Below are 15820 nucleotides of genomic sequence, written 5' to 3'. Positions count from 1 at the left end.
ACGTAATGTCGCCTCCCAGAGCGCAGACGTCCGCTGCTCTCTGTAGTCGAAAAGGACAGTCGTTTGAAGTGCGATGGATGAGCAGCCAGTCCCAGCAGAACAGGAAGCTGTGGCGTGCACTGTTTCTACAAATGCTAGGAACACTGGCGCACCAAGCAGCGCATGTAGCGTGGCCGAGCGCTTTAAGGCGCTGGTTTAAGGCACCAGTCTCTCTGTAGGCGCGGTTTCGAATCCCGTAGCTGCCGGGGGTTTTGATGTGATCGCGTTAACCTGCCGCTTTTCCTTCAAGTGTAACCTCCTTGAGCTCACATATGTTTGATACATGGAGCATTCTAGCTCCGCCTGACAGTTACAGCTACGATACTTTAGTGGTTAAGGAAAGCGCAGGTTCGAAACCTGGTCACGGCACGAAAACGTCTCTTGACGCTGTCTCCTTAACTGCGACAGCTACAGACAAGTGGCGTCGCTACCGTACGGCGGGCACGGCTTTTTCTTGCTGTGGATGGCCTAAAGAGACGCTTCCAGTGGGAGAGCAGTGGAAATACATGGCACGGCGATTGCCAAGATACTTCCATTTCGAAGTGATCTTTGTAGTACAAACGAAACGTTTTGCCGCTGCTGATCCAACGGTAACGTGGCCGAGCGGTCTAAGGCGCTGGTTTTAGGCACCAGTCTCTCCGGAGGCGTGGGTTCGAATCCCACCGTTGCCACTTTTTACGTCTCATTTTTGTGCCGTTGCGGTGTGTCCTCGTGGGGTAGGACGCAGCTCTTGTGACGCGCGTGTTGTGTAGGTAGCGTGGCCGAGCGGTCTAAGGCGCTGGTTTCAGGCACCATTCTCTTCGGAGGCGTGGGTTCCAATCCCACAGCTGCCGAACGTGTAATGTTTCCTGTGTCGAAGGCAGATGCACTCATTGCCCGCAAAGGAAACAGCACAACAAGGCGTGAGCGTCTGCTTGGTGAATTGTCGTAGAACAGTGCGTGGTGCAACGACAGGATTTGTAGGCACCTTTTGCTCTCATCATTGCTGGCGTTCGTCTCCACGAAATGCGTCCGGAGCACGCCGTTCTATAACGCGAGAGAGTGGATTTTTTACAGTTGTCGTCAGTTAACCGTGGGCGGCTGCTGCGTTCGCTGGAAAGAGCACTGCCGTCGTTGTCCGGTGTGGTCTAGTGGCTAGGATACCTGGCTCTCACCCAGGAGGCCCGGGTTCGATTCCCGGTACCGGAATTGCGCGTTTTTGTTGCTCCTCCTATGCGACTTGTCTCGACTTTGCTCGACTGACGCTACGCTGACGCGTGCAGAAAGCTACGTTAAGTATGACTCGCGGCAACACCTGACGGCGAGAGAGATGCGGCGTCTATCCACTTGTTATCGAGCCACATACCGGTACCTGTAGTCAAGAGGCTTGGAGGACTGCAAGACATTGCCACGGAGGTGAATGCAGCTAACCACTGTAGTTAGAGTCCTGACAGCGCAGGCACGTTCATTTGCTCGTATACATGTGATGGAGACCGTGTCTGACACTGCTGTGGCGTACACCTTGGCCTAGGCTTTGCTGGGTATCGCCACTTGCATTGCAGCCAGCTGCCTTCGCGGGCGCCTCCGTGGCCATGGCCGTGATCGTCTAGTGGTTAGGACATTGCGTTGTGGCCGCAATAACCCAGGTTCGAATCCTGGTCACGGCAATTTTGAAAGTTTTGCCTTGCTGCCGTTGCAATGGCGAGTACTCGAAATGACAGTACTCTCTTGATTTTTTCACTCGTGTTCCGCAGGCCGCAGTTAGCACTACCACTTCATCCCCAACACGTAATGTCGCCTCCCAGAGCGCAGACGTCCGCTGCTCTCTGTAGTCGAAAAGGGCAGTCGTTTGAAGTGCGATGGATGAGCAGCCAGTCCCAGCAGAACAGGAAGCTGTGGCGTGCACTGTTTCTACAAATGCTAGGAACACTGGCGCACCAAGCAGCGCATGTAGCGTGGCCGAGCGCTTTAAGGCGCTGGTTTAAGGCACCAGTCTCTCTGTAGGCGCGGTTTCGAATCCCGTAGCTGCCGGGGGTTTTGATGTGATCGCGTTAACCTGCCGCTTTTCCTTCAAGTGTAACCTCCTTGAGCTCACATATGTTTGATACATGGAGCATTCTAGCTCCGCCTGACAGTTACAGCTACGATACTTTAGTGGTTAAGGAAAGCGCAGGTTCGAAACCTGGTCACGGCACGAAAACGTCTCTTGACGCTGTCTCCTTAACTGCGACAGCTACAGACAAGTGGCGTCGCTACCGTACGGCGGGCACGGCTTTTTCTTGCTGTGGATGGCCTAAAGAGACGCTTCCAGTGGGAGAGCAGTGGAAATACATGGCACGGCGATTGCCAAGATACTTCCATTTCGAAGTGATCTTTGTAGTACAAACGAAACGTTTTGCCGCTGCTGATCCAACGGTAACGTGGCCGAGCGGTCTAAGGCGCTGGTTTTAGGCACCAGTCTCTCCGGAGGCGTGGGTTCGAATCCCACCGTTGCCACTTTTTACGTCTCATTTTTGTGCCGTTGCGGTGTGTCCTCGTGGGGTAGGACGCAGCTCTTGTGACGCGCGTGTTGTGTAGGTAGCGTGGCCGAGCGGTCTAAGGCGCTGGTTTCAGGCACCATTCTCTTCGGAGGCGTGGGTTCCAATCCCACAGCTGCCGAACGTGTAATGTTTCCTGTGTCGAAGGCAGATGCACTCATTGCCCGCAAAGGAAACAGCACAACAAGGCGTGAGCGTCTGCTTGGTGAATTGTCGTAGAACAGTGCGTGGTGCAACGACAGGATTTGTAGGCACCTTTTGCTCTCATCATTGCTGGCGTTCGTCTCCACGAAATGCGTCCGGAGCACGCCGTTCTATAACGCGAGAGAGTGGATTTTTTACAGTTGTCGTCAGTTAACCGTGGGCGGCTGCTGCGTTCGCTGGAAAGAGCACTGCCGTCGTTGTGCGGTGTGGTCTAGTGGCTAGGATACCTGGCTCTCACCCAGGAGGCCCGGGTTCGATTCCCGGTACCGGAATTGCGCGTTTTTGTTGCTCCTCCTATGCGACTTGTCTCGACTTTGCTCGACTGACGCTACGCTGACGCGTGCAGAAAGCTACGTTAAGTATGACTCGCGGCAACACCTGACGGCGAGAGAGATGCGGCGTCTATCCACTTGTTATCGAGCCACATACCGGTACCTGTAGTCAAGAGGCTTGGAGGACTGCAAGACATTGCCACGGAGGTGAATGCAGCTAACCACTGTAGTTAGAGTCCTGACAGCGCAGGCACGTTCATTTGCTCGTATACATGTGATGGAGACCGTGTCTGACACTGCTGTGGCGTACACCTTGGCCTAGGCTTTGCTGGGTATCGCCACTTGCATTGCAGCCAGCTGCCTTCGCGGGCGCCTCCGTGGCCATGGCCGTGATCGTCTAGTGGTTAGGACATTGCGTTGTGGCCGCAATAACCCAGGTTCGAATCCTGGTCACGGCAATTTTGAAAGTTTTGCCTTGCTGCCGTTGCAATGGCGAGTACTCGAAATGACAGTACTCTCTTGATTTTTTCACTCGTGTTCCGCAGGCCGCAGTTAGCACTACCACTTCATCCCCAACACGTAATGTCGCCTCCCAGAGCGCAGACGTCCGCTGCTCTCTGTAGTCGAAAAGGGCAGTCGTTTGAAGTGCGATGGATGAGCAGCCAGTCCCAGCAGAACAGGAAGCTGTGGCGTGCACTGTTTCTACAAATGCTAGGAACACTGGCGCACCAAGCAGCGCATGTAGCGTGGCCGAGCGCTTTAAGGCGCTGGTTTAAGGCACCAGTCTCTCTGTAGGCGCGGTTTCGAATCCCGTAGCTGCCGGGGGTTTTGATGTGATCGCGTTAACCTGCCGCTTTTCCTTCAAGTGTAACCTCCTTGAGCTCACATATGTTTGATACATGGAGCATTCTAGCTCCGCCTGACAGTTACAGCTACGATACTTTAGTGGTTAAGGAAAGCGCAGGTTCGAAACCTGGTCACGGCACGAAAACGTCTCTTGACGCTGTCTCCTTAACTGCGACAGCTACAGACAAGTGGCGTCGCTACCGTACGGCGGGCACGGCTTTTTCTTGCTGTGGATGGCCTAAAGAGACGCTTCCAGTGGGAGAGCAGTGGAAATACATGGCACGGCGATTGCCAAGATACTTCCATTTCGAAGTGATCTTTGTAGTACAAACGAAACGTTTTGCCGCTGCTGATCCAACGGTAACGTGGCCGAGCGGTCTAAGGCGCTGGTTTTAGGCACCAGTCTCTCCGGAGGCGTGGGTTCGAATCCCACCGTTGCCACTTTTTACGTCTCATTTTTGTGCCGTTGCGGTGTGTCCTCGTGGGGTAGGACGCAGCTCTTGTGACGCGCGTGTTGTGTAGGTAGCGTGGCCGAGCGGTCTAAGGCGCTGGTTTCAGGCACCATTCTCTTCGGAGGCGTGGGTTCCAATCCCACAGCTGCCGAACGTGTAATGTTTCCTGTGTCGAAGGCAGATGCACTCATTGCCCGCAAAGGAAACAGCACAACAAGGCGTGAGCGTCTGCTTGGTGAATTGTCGTAGAACAGTGCGTGGTGCAACGACAGGATTTGTAGGCACCTTTTGCTCTCATCATTGCTGGCGTTCGTCTCCACGAAATGCGTCCGGAGCACGCCGTTCTATAACGCGAGAGAGTGGATTTTTTACAGTTGTCGTCAGTTAACCGTGGGCGGCTGCTGCGTTCGCTGGAAAGTTCACTGCCGTCGTTGTCCGGTGTGGTCTAGTGGCTAGGATACCTGGCTCTCACCCAGGAGGCCCGGGTTCGATTCCCGGTACCGGAATTGCGCGTTTTTGTTGCTCCTCCTATGCGACTTGTCTCGACTTTGCTCGACTGACGCTACGCTGACGCGTGCAGAAAGCTACGTTAAGTATGACTCGCGGCAACACCTGACGGCGAGAGAGATGCGGCGTCTATCCACTTGTTATCGAGCCACATACCGGTACCTGTAGTCAAGAGGCTTGGAGGACTGCAAGACATTGCCACGGAGGTGAATGCAGCTAACCACTGTAGTTAGAGTCCTGACAGCGCAGGCACGTTCATTTGCTCGTATACATGTGATGGAGACCGTGTCTGACACTGCTGTGGCGTACACCTTGGCCTAGGCTTTGCTGGGTATCGCCACTTGCATTGCAGCCAGCTGCCTTCGCGGGCGCCTCCGTGGCCATGGCCGTGATCGTCTAGTGGTTAGGACATTGCGTTGTGGCCCCAATAACCCAGGTTCGAATCCTGGTCACGGCAATTTTGAAAGTTTTGCCTTGCTGCCGTTGCAATGGCGAGTACTCGAAATGACAGTACTCTCTTGATTTTTTCACTCGTGTTCCGCAGGCCGCAGTTAGCACTACCACTTCATCCCCAACACGTAATGTCGCCTCCCAGAGCGCAGACGTCCGCTGCTCTCTGTAGTCGAAAAGGGCAGTCGTTTGAAGTGCGATGGATGAGCAGCCAGTCCCAGCAGAACAGGAAGCTGTGGCGTGCACTGTTTCTACAAATGCTAGGAACACTGGCGCACCAAGCAGCGCATGTAGCGTGGCCGAGCGCTTTAAGGCGCTGGTTTAAGGCACCAGTCTCTCTGTAGGCGCGGTTTCGAATCCCGTAGCTGCCGGGGGTTTTGATGTGATCGCGTTAACCTGCCGCTTTTCCTTCAAGTGTAACCTCCTTGAGCTCACATATGTTTGATACATGGAGCATTCTAGCTCCGCCTGACAGTTACAGCTACGATACTTTAGTGGTTAAGGAAAGCGCAGGTTCGAAACCTGGTCACGGCACGAAAACGTCTCTTGACGCTGTCTCCTTAACTGCGACAGCTACAGACAAGTGGCGTCGCTACCGTACGGCGGGCACGGCTTTTTCTTGCTGTGGATGGCCTAAAGAGACGCTTCCAGTGGGAGAGCAGTGGAAATACATGGCACGGCGATTGCCAAGATACTTCCATTTCGAAGTGATCTTTGTAGTACAAACGAAACGTTTTGCCGCTGCTGATCCAACGGTAACGTGGCCGAGCGGTCTAAGGCGCTGGTTTTAGGCACCAGTCTCTCCGGAGGCGTGGGTTCGAATCCCACCGTTGCCACTTTTTACGTCTCATTTTTGTGCCGTTGCGGTGTGCCCTCGTGGGGTAGGACGCAGCTCTTGTGACGCGCGTGTTGTGTAGGTAGCGTGGCCGAGCGGTCTAAGGCGCTGGTTTCAGGCACCATTCTCTTCGGAGGCGTGGGTTCCAATCCCACAGCTGCCGAACGTGTAATGTTTCCTGTGTCGAAGGCAGATGCACTCATTGCCCGCAAAGGAAACAGCACAACAAGGCGTGAGCGTCTGCTTGGTGAATTGTCGTAGAACAGTGCGTGGTGCAACGACAGGATTTGTAGGCACCTTTTGCTCTCATCATTGCTGGCGTTCGTCTCCACGAAATGCGTCCGGAGCACGCCGTTCTATAACGCGAGAGAGTGGATTTTTTACAGTTGTCGTCAGTTAACCGTGGGCGGCTGCTGCGTTCGCTGGAAAGAGCACTGCCGTCGTTGTCCGGTGTGGTCTAGTGGCTAGGATACCTGGCTCTCACCCAGGAGGCCCGGGTTCGATTCCCGGTACCGGAATTGCGCGTTTTTGTTGCTCCTCCTATGCGACTTGTCTCGACTTTGCTCGACTGACGCTACGCTGACGCGTGCAGAAAGCTACGTTAAGTATGACTCGCGGCAACACCTGACGGCGAGAGAGATGCGGCGTCTATCCACTTGTTATCGAGCCACATACCGGTACCTGTAGTCAAGAGGCTTGGAGGACTGCAAGACATTGCCACGGAGGTGAATGCAGCTAACCACTGTAGTTAGAGTCCTGACAGCGCAGGCACGTTCATTTGCTCGTATACATGTGATGGAGACCGTGTCTGACACTGCTGTGGCGTACACCTTGGCCTAGGCTTTGCTGGGTATCGCCACTTGCATTGCAGCCAGCTGCCTTCGCGGGCGCCTCCGTGGCCATGGCCGTGATCGTCTAGTGGTTAGGACATTGCGTTGTGGCCGCAATAACCCAGGTTCGAATCCTGGTCACGGCAATTTTGAAAGTTTTGCCTTGCTGCCGTTGCAATGGCGAGTACTCGAAATGACAGTACTCTCTTGATTTTTTCACTCGTGTTCCGCAGGCCGCAGTTAGCACTACCACTTCATCCCCAACACGTAATGTCGCCTCCCAGAGCGCAGACGTCCGCTGCTCTCTGTAGTCGAAAAGGGCAGTCGTTTGAAGTGCGATGGATGAGCAGCCAGTCCCAGCAGAACAGGAAGCTGTGGCGTGCACTGTTTCTACAAATGCTAGGAACACTGGCGCACCAAGCAGCGCATGTAGCGTGGCCGAGCGCTTTAAGGCGCTGGTTTAAGGCACCAGTCTCTCTGTAGGCGCGGTTTCGAATCCCGTAGCTGCCGGGGGTTTTGATGTGATCGCGTTAACCTGCCGCTTTTCCTTCAAGTGGAACCTCCTTGAGCTCACATATGTTTGATACATGGAGCATTCTAGCTCCGCCTGACAGTTACAGCTACGATACTTTAGTGGTTAAGGAAAGCGCAGGTTCGAAACCTGGTCACGGCACGAAAACGTCTCTTGACGCTGTCTCCTTAACTGCGACAGCTACAGACAAGTGGCGTCGCTACCGTACGGCGGGCACGGCTTTTTCTTGCTGTGGATGGCCTAAAGAGACGCTTCCAGTGGGAGAGCAGTGGAAATACATGGCACGGCGATTGCCAAGATACTTCCATTTCGAAGTGATCTTTGTAGTACAAACGAAACGTTTTGCCGCTGCTGATCCAACGGTAACGTGGCCGAGCGGTCTAAGGCGCTGGTTTTAGGCACCAGTCTCTCCGGAGGCGTGGGTTCGAATCCCACCGTTGTCACTTTTTACGTCTCATTTTTGTGCCGTTGCGGTGTGTCCTCGTGGGGTAGGACGCAGCTCTTGTGACGCGCGTGTTGTGTAGGTAGCGTGGCCGAGCGGTCTAAGGCGCTGGTTTCAGGCACCATTCTCTTCGGAGGCGTGGGTTCCAATCCCACAGCTGCCGAACGTGTAATGTTTCCTGTGTCGAAGGCAGATGCACTCATTGCCCGCAAAGGAAACAGCACAACAAGGCGTGAGCGTCTGCTTGGTGAATTTTTCGTAGAACAGTGCGTGGTGCAACGACAGGATTTGTAGGCACCTTTTGCTCTCATCATTGCTGGCGTTCGTCTCCACGAAATGCGTCCGGAGCACGCCGTTCTATAACGCGAGAGAGTGGATTTTTTACAGTTGTCGTCAGTTAACCGTGGGCGGCTGCTGCGTTCGCTGGAAAGTTCACTGCCGTCGTTGTCCGGTGTGGTCTAGTGGCTAGGATACCTGGCTCTCACCCAGGAGGCCCGGGTTCGATTCCCGGTACCGGAATTGCGCGTTTTTGTTGCTCCTCCTATGCGACTTGTCTCGACTTTGCTCGACTGACGCTACGCTGACGCGTGCAGAAAGCTACGTTAAGTATGACTCGCGGCAACACCTGACGGCGAGAGAGATGCGGCGTCTATCCACTTGTTATCGAGCCACATACCGGTACCTGTAGTCAAGAGGCTTGGAGGACTGCAAGACATTGCCACGGAGGTGAATGCAGCTAACCACTGTAGTTAGAGTCCTGACAGCGCAGGCACGTTCATTTGCTCGTATACATGTGATGGAGACCGTGTCTGACACTGCTGTGGCGTACACCTTGGCCTAGGCTTTGCTGGGTATCGCCACTTGCATTGCAGCCAGCTGCCTTCGCGCGCGCCTCCGTGGCCATGGCCGTGATCGTCTAGTGGTTAGGACATTGCGTTGTGGCCCCAATAACCCAGGTTCGAATCCTGGTCACGGCAATTTTGAAAGTTTTGCCTTGCTGCCGTTGCAATGGCGAGTACTCGAAATGACAGTACTCTCTTGATTTTTTCACTCGTGTTCCGCAGGCCGCAGTTAGCACTACCACTTCATCCCCAACACGTAATGTCGCCTCCCAGAGCGCAGACGTCCGCTGCTCTCTGTAGTCGAAAAGGGCAGTCGTTTGAAGTGCGATGGATGAGCAGCCAGTCCCAGCAGAACAGGAAGCTGTGGCGTGCACTGTTTCTACAAATGCTAGGAACACTGGCGCACCAAGCAGCGCATGTAGCGTGGCCGAGCGCTTTAAGGCGCTGGTTTAAGGCACCAGTCTCTCTGTAGGCGCGGTTTCGAATCCCGTAGCTGCCGGGGGTTTTGATGTGATCGCGTTAACCTGCCGCTTTTCCTTCAAGTGTAACCTCCTTGAGCTCACATATGTTTGATACATGGAGCATTCTAGCTCCGCCTGACAGTTACAGCTACGATACTTTAGTGGTTAAGGAAAGCGCAGGTTCGAAACCTGGTCACGGCACGAAAACGTCTCTTGACGCTGTCTCCTTAACTGCGACAGCTACAGACAAGTGGCGTCGCTACCGTACGGCGGGCACGGCTTTTTCTTGCTGTGGATGGCCTAAAGAGACGCTTCCAGTGGGAGAGCAGTGGAAATACATGGCACGGCGATTGCCAAGATACTTCCATTTCGAAGTGATCTTTGTAGTACAAACGAAACGTTTTGCCGCTGCTGATCCAACGGTAACGTGGCCGAGCGGTCTAAGGCGCTGGTTTTAGGCACCAGTCTCTCCGGAGGCGTGGGTTCGAATCCCACCGTTGCCACTTTTTACGTCTCATTTTTGTGCCGTTGCGGTGTGCCCTCGTGGGGTAGGACGCAGCTCTTGTGACGCGCGTGTTGTGTAGGTAGCGTGGCCGAGCGGTCTAAGGCGCTGGTTTCAGGCACCATTCTCTTCGGAGGCGTGGGTTCCAATCCCACAGCTGCCGAACGTGTAATGTTTCCTGTGTCGAAGGCAGATGCACTCATTGCCCGCAAAGGAAACAGCACAACAAGGCGTGAGCGTCTGCTTGGTGAATTGTCGTAGAACAGTGCGTGGTGCAACGACAGGATTTGTAGGCACCTTTTGCTCTCATCATTGCTGGCGTTCGTCTCCACGAAATGCGTCCGGAGCACGCCGTTCTATAACGCGAGAGAGTGGATTTTTTACAGTTGTCGTCAGTTAACCGTGGGCGGCTGCTGCGTTCGCTGGAAAGAGCACTGCCGTCGTTGTCCGGTGTGGTCTAGTGGCTAGGATACCTGGCTCTCACCCAGGAGGCCCGGGTTCGATTCCCGGTACCGGAAGTGCGCGTTTTTGTTGCTCCTCCTATGCGACTTGTCTCGACTTTGCTCGACTGACGCTACGCTGACGCGTGCAGAAAGCTACGTTAAGTATGACTCGCGGCAACACCTGACGGCGAGAGAGATGCGGCGTCTATCCACTTGTTATCGAGCCACATACCGGTACCTGTAGTCAAGAGGCTTGGAGGACTGCAAGACATTGCCACGGAGGTGAATGCAGCTAACCACTGTAGTTAGAGTCCTGACAGCGCAGGCACGTTCATTTGCTCGTATACATGTGATGGAGACCGTGTCTGACACTGCTGTGGCGTACACCTTGGCCTAGGCTTTGCTGGGTATCGCCACTTGCATTGCAGCCAGCTGCCTTCGCGGGCGCCTCCGTGGCCATGGCCGTGATCGTCTAGTGGTTAGGACATTGCGTTGTGGCCGCAATAACCCAGGTTCGAATCCTGGTCACGGCAATTTTGAAAGTTTTGCCTTGCTGCCGTTGCAATGGCGAGTACTCGAAATGACAGTACTCTCTTGATTTTTTCACTCGTGTTCCGCAGGCCGCAGTTAGCACTACCACTTCATCCCCAACACGTAATGTCGCCTCCCAGAGCGCAGACGTCCGCTGCTCTCTGTAGTCGAAAAGGGCAGTCGTTTGAAGTGCGATGGATGAGCAGCCAGTCCCAGCAGAACAGGAAGCTGTGGCGTGCACTGTTTCTACAAATGCTAGGAACACTGGCGCACCAAGCAGCGCATGTAGCGTGGCCGAGCGCTTTAAGGCGCTGGTTTAAGGCACCAGTCTCTCTGTAGGCGCGGTTTCGAATCCCGTAGCTGCCGGGGGTTTTGATGTGATCGCGTTAACCTGCCGCTTTTCCTTCAAGTGGAACCTCCTTGAGCTCACATATGTTTGATACATGGAGCATTCTAGCTCCGCCTGACAGTTACAGCTACGATACTTTAGTCGTTAAGGAAAGCGCAGGTTCGAAACCTGGTCACGGCACGAAAACGTCTCTTGACGCTGTCTCCTTAACTGCGACAGCTACAGACAAGTGGCGTCGCTACCGTACGGCGGGCACGGCTTTTTCTTGCTGTGGATGGCCTAAAGAGACGCTTCCAGTGGGAGAGCAGTGGAAATACATGGCACGGCGATTGCCAAGATACTTCCATTTCGAAGTGATCTTTGTAGTACAAACGAAACGTTTTGCCGCTGCTGATCCAACGGTAACGTGGCCGAGCGGTCTAAGGCGCTGGTTTTAGGCACCAGTCTCTCCGGAGGCGTGGGTTCGAATCCCACCGTTGTCACTTTTTACGTCTCATTTTTGTGCCGTTGCGGTGTGTCCTCGTGGGGTAGGACGCAGCTCTTGTGACGCGCGTGTTGTGTAGGTAGCGTGGCCGAGCGGTCTAAGGCGCTGGTTTCAGGCACCATTCTCTTCGGAGGCGTGGGTTCCAATCCCACAGCTGCCGAACGTGTAATGTTTCCTGTGTCGAAGGCAGATGCACTCATTGCCCGCAAAGGAAACAGCACAACAAGGCGTGAGCGTCTGCTTGGTGAATTGTCGTAGAACAGTGCGTGGTGCAACGACAGGATTTGTAGGCACCTTTTGCTCTCATCATTGCTGGCGTTCGTCTCCACGAAATGCGTCCGGAGCACGCCGTTCTATAACGCGAGAGAGTGGATTTTTTACAGTTGTCGTCAGTTAACCGTGGGCGGCTGCTGCGTTCGCTGGAAAGTTCACTGCCGTCGTTGTCCGGTGTGGTCTAGTGGCTAGGATACCTGGCTCTCACCCAGGAGGCCCGGGTTCGATTCCCGGTACCGGAATTGCGCGTTTTTGTTGCTCCTCCTATGCGACTTGTCTCGACTTTGCTCGACTGACGCTACGCTGACGCGTGCAGAAAGCTACGTTAAGTATGACTCGCGGCAACACCTGACGGCGAGAGAGATGCGGCGTCTATCCACTTGTTATCGAGCCACATACCGGTACCTGTAGTCAAGAGGCTTGGAGGACTGCAAGACATTGCCACGGAGGTGAATGCAGCTAACCACTGTAGTTAGAGTCCTGACAGCGCAGGCACGTTCATTTGCTCGTATACATGTGATGGAGACCGTGTCTGACACTGCTGTGGCGTACACCTTGGCCTAGGCTTTGCTGGGTATCGCCACTTGCATTGCAGCCAGCTGCCTTCGCGGGCGCCTCCGTGGCCATGGCCGTGATCGTCTAGTGGTTAGGACATTGCGTTGTGGCCCCAATAACCCAGGTTCGAATCCTGGTCACGGCAATTTTGAAAGTTTTGCCTTGCTGCCGTTGCAATGGCGAGTACTCGAAATGACAGTACTCTCTTGATTTTTTCACTCGTGTTCCGCAGGCCGCAGTTAGCACTACCACTTCATCCCCAACACGTAATGTCGCCTCCCAGAGCGCAGACGTCCGCTGCTCTCTGTAGTCGAAAAGGGCAGTCGTTTGAAGTGCGATGGATGAGCAGCCAGTCCCAGCAGAACAGGAAGCTGTGGCGTGCACTGTTTCTACAAATGCTAGGAACACTGGCGCACCAAGCAGCGCATGTAGCGTGGCCGAGCGCTTTAAGGCGCTGGTTTAAGGCACCAGTCTCTCTGTAGGCGCGGTTTCGAATCCCGTAGCTGCCGGGGGTTTTGATGTGATCGCGTTAACCTGCCGCTTTTCCTTCAAGTGTAACCTCCTTGAGCTCACATATGTTTGATACATGGAGCATTCTAGCTCCGCCTGACAGTTACAGCTACGATACTTTAGTGGTTAAGGAAAGCGCAGGTTCGAAACCTGGTCACGGCACGAAAACGTCTCTTGACGCTGTCTCCTTAACTGCGACAGCTACAGACAAGTGGCGTCGCTACCGTACGGCGGGCACGGCTTTTTCTTGCTGTGGATGGCCTAAAGAGACGCTTCCAGTGGGAGAGCAGTGGAAATACATGGCACGGCGATTGCCAAGATACTTCCATTTCGAAGTGATCTTTGTAGTACAAACGAAACGTTTTGCCGCTGCTGATCCAACGGTAACGTGGCCGAGCGGTCTAAGGCGCTGGTTTTAGGCACCAGTCTCTCCGGAGGCGTGGGTTCGAATCCCACCGTTGCCACTTTTTACGTCTCATTTTTGTGCCGTTGCGGTGTGCCCTCGTGGGGTAGGACGCAGCTCTTGTGACGCGCGTGTTGTGTAGGTAGCGTGGCCGAGCGGTCTAAGGCGCTGGTTTCAGGCACCATTCTCTTCGGAGGCGTGGGTTCCAATCCCACAGCTGCCGAACGTGTAATGTTTCCTGTGTCGAAGGCAGATGCACTCATTGCCCGCAAAGGAAACAGCACAACAAGGCGTGAGCGTCTGCTTGGTGAATTGTCGTAGAACAGTGCGTGGTGCAACGACAGGATTTGTAGGCACCTTTTGCTCTCATCATTGCTGGCGTTCGTCTCCACGAAATGCGTCCGGAGCACGCCGTTCTATAACGCGAGAGAGTGGATTTTTTACAGTTGTCGTCAGTTAACCGTGGGCGGCTGCTGCGTTCGCTGGAAAGAGCACTGCCGTCGTTGTCCGGTGTGGTCTAGTGGCTAGGATACCTGGCTCTCACCCAGGAGGCCCGGGTTCGATTCCCGGTACCGGAATTGCGCGTTTTTGTTGCTCCTCCTATGCGACTTGTCTCGACTTTGCTCGACTGACGCTACGCTGACGCGTGCAGAAAGCTACGTTAAGTATGACTCGCGGCAACACCTGACGGCGAGAGAGATGCGGCGTCTATCCACTTGTTATCGAGCCACATACCGGTACCTGTAGTCAAGAGGCTTGGAGGACTGCAAGACATTGCCACGGAGGTGAATGCAGCTAACCACTGTAGTTAGAGTCCTGACAGCGCAGGCACGTTCATTTGCTCGTATACATGTGATGGAGACCGTGTCTGACACTGCTGTGGCGTACACCTTGGCCTAGGCTTTGCTGGGTATCGCCACTTGCATTGCAGCCAGCTGCCTTCGCGGGCGCCTCCGTGGCCATGGCCGTGATCGTCTAGTGGTTAGGACATTGCGTTGTGGCCCCAATAACCCAGGTTCGAATCCTGGTCACGGCAATTTTGAAAGTTTTGCCTTGCTGCCGTTGCAATGGCGAGTACTCGAAATGACAGTACTCTCTTGATTTTTTCACTCGTGTTCCGCAGGCCGCAGTTAGCACTACCACTTCATCCCCAACACGTAATGTCGCCTCCCAGAGCGCAGACGTCCGCTGCTCTCTGTAGTCGAAAAGGGCAGTCGTTTGAAGTGCGATGGATGAGCAGCCAGTCCCAGCAGAACAGGAAGCTGTGGCGTGCACTGTTTCTACAAATGCTAGGAACACTGGCGCACCAAGCAGCGCATGTAGCGTGGCCGAGCGCTTTAAGGCGCTGGTTTAAGGCACCAGTCTCTCTGTAGGCGCGGTTTCGAATCCCGTAGCTGCCGGGGGTTTTGATGTGATCGCGTTAACCTGCCGCTTTTCCTTCAAGTGTAACCTCCTTGAGCTCACATATGTTTGATACATGGAGCATTCTAGCTCCGCCTGACAGTTACAGCTACGATACTTTAGTGGTTAAGGAAAGCGCAGGTTCGAAACCTGGTCACGGCAAGAAAACGTCTCTTGACGCTGTCTCCTTAACTGCGACAGCTACAGACAAGTGGCGTCGCTACCGTACGGCGGGCACGGCTTTTTCTTGCTGTGGATGGCCTAAAGAGACGCTTCCAGTGGGAGAGCAGTGGAAATACATGGCACGGCGATTGCCAAGATACTTCCATTTCGAAGTGATCTTTGTAGTACAAACGAAACGTTTTGCCGCTGCTGATCCAACGGTAACGTGGCCGAGCGGTCTAAGGCGCTGGTTTTAGGCACCAGTCTCTCCGGAGGCGTGGGTTCGAATCCCACCGTTGCCACTTTTTACGTCTCATTTTTGTGCCGTTGCGGTGTGCCCTCGTGGGGTAGGACGCAGCTCTTGTGACGCGCGTGTTGTGTAGGTAGCGTGGCCGAGCGGTCTAAGGCGCTGGTTTCAGGCACCATTCTCTTCGGAGGCGTGGGTTCCAATCCCACAGCTGCCGAACGTGTAATGTTTCCTGTGTCGAAGGCAGATGCACTCATTGCCCGCAAAGGAAACAGCACAACAAGGCGTGAGCGTCTGCTTGGTGAATTGTCGTAGAACAGTGCGTGGTGCAACGACAGGATTTGTAGGCACCTTTTGCTCTCATCATTGCTGGCGTTCGTCTCCACGAAATGCGTCCGGAGCACGCCGTTCTATAACGCGAGAGAGTGGATTTTTTACAGTTGTCGTCAGTTAACCGTGGGCGGCTGCTGCGTTCGCTGGAAAGAGCACTGCCGTCGTTGTCCGGTGTGGTCTAGTGGCTAGGATACCTGGCTCTCACCCAGGAGGCCCGGGTTCGATTCCCGGTACCGGAATTGCGCGTTTTTGTTGCTCCTCCTATGCGACTTGTCTCGACTTTGCTCGACTGACGCTACGCTGACGCGTGCAGAAAGCTACGTTAAGTATGACTCGCGGCAACACCTGACGGCGAGAGAGATGCGGCGTCTATCCACTTGTTATCGAGCCACATACCGG

At 54.5% G+C, this 15820-nt stretch overlaps 26 non-coding genes across 26 annotated transcripts; all 26 read left to right on the top strand.

Annotated features, from left to right (window-relative positions):
• The first annotated feature begins 628 nt into the window (after window positions 1-628).
• On the top strand, window positions 629-710 carry Trnal-uag. Its single transcript has one exon. It is a non-coding gene; the product is annotated as a tRNA-Leu (tRNA).
• Window positions 711-1155: 445 nt separating this feature from the next.
• On the top strand, window positions 1156-1227 carry Trnae-cuc. The gene has a single exon. It is a non-coding gene; the product is annotated as a tRNA-Glu (tRNA).
• Window positions 1228-1613: 386 nt separating this feature from the next.
• Trnah-gug lies at window positions 1614-1685 on the top strand. Its single transcript has one exon. It is a non-coding gene; the product is annotated as a tRNA-His (tRNA).
• Window positions 1686-2432: 747 nt separating this feature from the next.
• On the top strand, window positions 2433-2514 carry Trnal-uag. The gene has a single exon. It is a non-coding gene; the product is annotated as a tRNA-Leu (tRNA).
• Window positions 2515-2959: 445 nt separating this feature from the next.
• Trnae-cuc lies at window positions 2960-3031 on the top strand. Its single transcript has one exon. It is a non-coding gene; the product is annotated as a tRNA-Glu (tRNA).
• Window positions 3032-3417: 386 nt separating this feature from the next.
• Window positions 3418-3489, top strand: Trnah-gug. The gene has a single exon. It is a non-coding gene; the product is annotated as a tRNA-His (tRNA).
• A 747-nt stretch (window positions 3490-4236) lies between these two features.
• Trnal-uag lies at window positions 4237-4318 on the top strand. Its single transcript has one exon. It is a non-coding gene; the product is annotated as a tRNA-Leu (tRNA).
• A 445-nt stretch (window positions 4319-4763) lies between these two features.
• Window positions 4764-4835, top strand: Trnae-cuc. Its single transcript has one exon. It is a non-coding gene; the product is annotated as a tRNA-Glu (tRNA).
• Window positions 4836-5221: 386 nt separating this feature from the next.
• On the top strand, window positions 5222-5293 carry Trnah-gug. Its single transcript has one exon. It is a non-coding gene; the product is annotated as a tRNA-His (tRNA).
• Window positions 5294-6040: 747 nt separating this feature from the next.
• Window positions 6041-6122, top strand: Trnal-uag. Its single transcript has one exon. It is a non-coding gene; the product is annotated as a tRNA-Leu (tRNA).
• Window positions 6123-6567: 445 nt separating this feature from the next.
• Window positions 6568-6639, top strand: Trnae-cuc. The gene has a single exon. It is a non-coding gene; the product is annotated as a tRNA-Glu (tRNA).
• A 386-nt stretch (window positions 6640-7025) lies between these two features.
• Window positions 7026-7097, top strand: Trnah-gug. The gene has a single exon. It is a non-coding gene; the product is annotated as a tRNA-His (tRNA).
• Window positions 7098-7844: 747 nt separating this feature from the next.
• Trnal-uag lies at window positions 7845-7926 on the top strand. The gene has a single exon. It is a non-coding gene; the product is annotated as a tRNA-Leu (tRNA).
• Window positions 7927-8372: 446 nt separating this feature from the next.
• On the top strand, window positions 8373-8444 carry Trnae-cuc. Its single transcript has one exon. It is a non-coding gene; the product is annotated as a tRNA-Glu (tRNA).
• Window positions 8445-8830: 386 nt separating this feature from the next.
• On the top strand, window positions 8831-8902 carry Trnah-gug. The gene has a single exon. It is a non-coding gene; the product is annotated as a tRNA-His (tRNA).
• Window positions 8903-9649: 747 nt separating this feature from the next.
• On the top strand, window positions 9650-9731 carry Trnal-uag. The gene has a single exon. It is a non-coding gene; the product is annotated as a tRNA-Leu (tRNA).
• A 445-nt stretch (window positions 9732-10176) lies between these two features.
• Trnae-cuc lies at window positions 10177-10248 on the top strand. The gene has a single exon. It is a non-coding gene; the product is annotated as a tRNA-Glu (tRNA).
• A 386-nt stretch (window positions 10249-10634) lies between these two features.
• Window positions 10635-10706, top strand: Trnah-gug. The gene has a single exon. It is a non-coding gene; the product is annotated as a tRNA-His (tRNA).
• Window positions 10707-11453: 747 nt separating this feature from the next.
• Window positions 11454-11535, top strand: Trnal-uag. The gene has a single exon. It is a non-coding gene; the product is annotated as a tRNA-Leu (tRNA).
• A 445-nt stretch (window positions 11536-11980) lies between these two features.
• On the top strand, window positions 11981-12052 carry Trnae-cuc. Its single transcript has one exon. It is a non-coding gene; the product is annotated as a tRNA-Glu (tRNA).
• Window positions 12053-12438: 386 nt separating this feature from the next.
• Window positions 12439-12510, top strand: Trnah-gug. Its single transcript has one exon. It is a non-coding gene; the product is annotated as a tRNA-His (tRNA).
• A 747-nt stretch (window positions 12511-13257) lies between these two features.
• Window positions 13258-13339, top strand: Trnal-uag. The gene has a single exon. It is a non-coding gene; the product is annotated as a tRNA-Leu (tRNA).
• Window positions 13340-13784: 445 nt separating this feature from the next.
• On the top strand, window positions 13785-13856 carry Trnae-cuc. The gene has a single exon. It is a non-coding gene; the product is annotated as a tRNA-Glu (tRNA).
• Window positions 13857-14242: 386 nt separating this feature from the next.
• Trnah-gug lies at window positions 14243-14314 on the top strand. Its single transcript has one exon. It is a non-coding gene; the product is annotated as a tRNA-His (tRNA).
• Window positions 14315-15061: 747 nt separating this feature from the next.
• On the top strand, window positions 15062-15143 carry Trnal-uag. Its single transcript has one exon. It is a non-coding gene; the product is annotated as a tRNA-Leu (tRNA).
• A 445-nt stretch (window positions 15144-15588) lies between these two features.
• On the top strand, window positions 15589-15660 carry Trnae-cuc. Its single transcript has one exon. It is a non-coding gene; the product is annotated as a tRNA-Glu (tRNA).
• The last annotated feature ends 160 nt before the right edge of the window (window positions 15661-15820 follow it).

Source organism: Schistocerca piceifrons, chromosome 1, assembly GCF_021461385.2.
Source record: "Schistocerca piceifrons isolate TAMUIC-IGC-003096 chromosome 1, iqSchPice1.1, whole genome shotgun sequence".
Classification (NCBI taxonomy): Eukaryota; Metazoa; Arthropoda; class Insecta; order Orthoptera; family Acrididae; genus Schistocerca; species Schistocerca piceifrons.
Note: the sequence above shows the minus strand (reverse complement) of the source record. Positions and strands in the feature narration are given on the sequence as shown.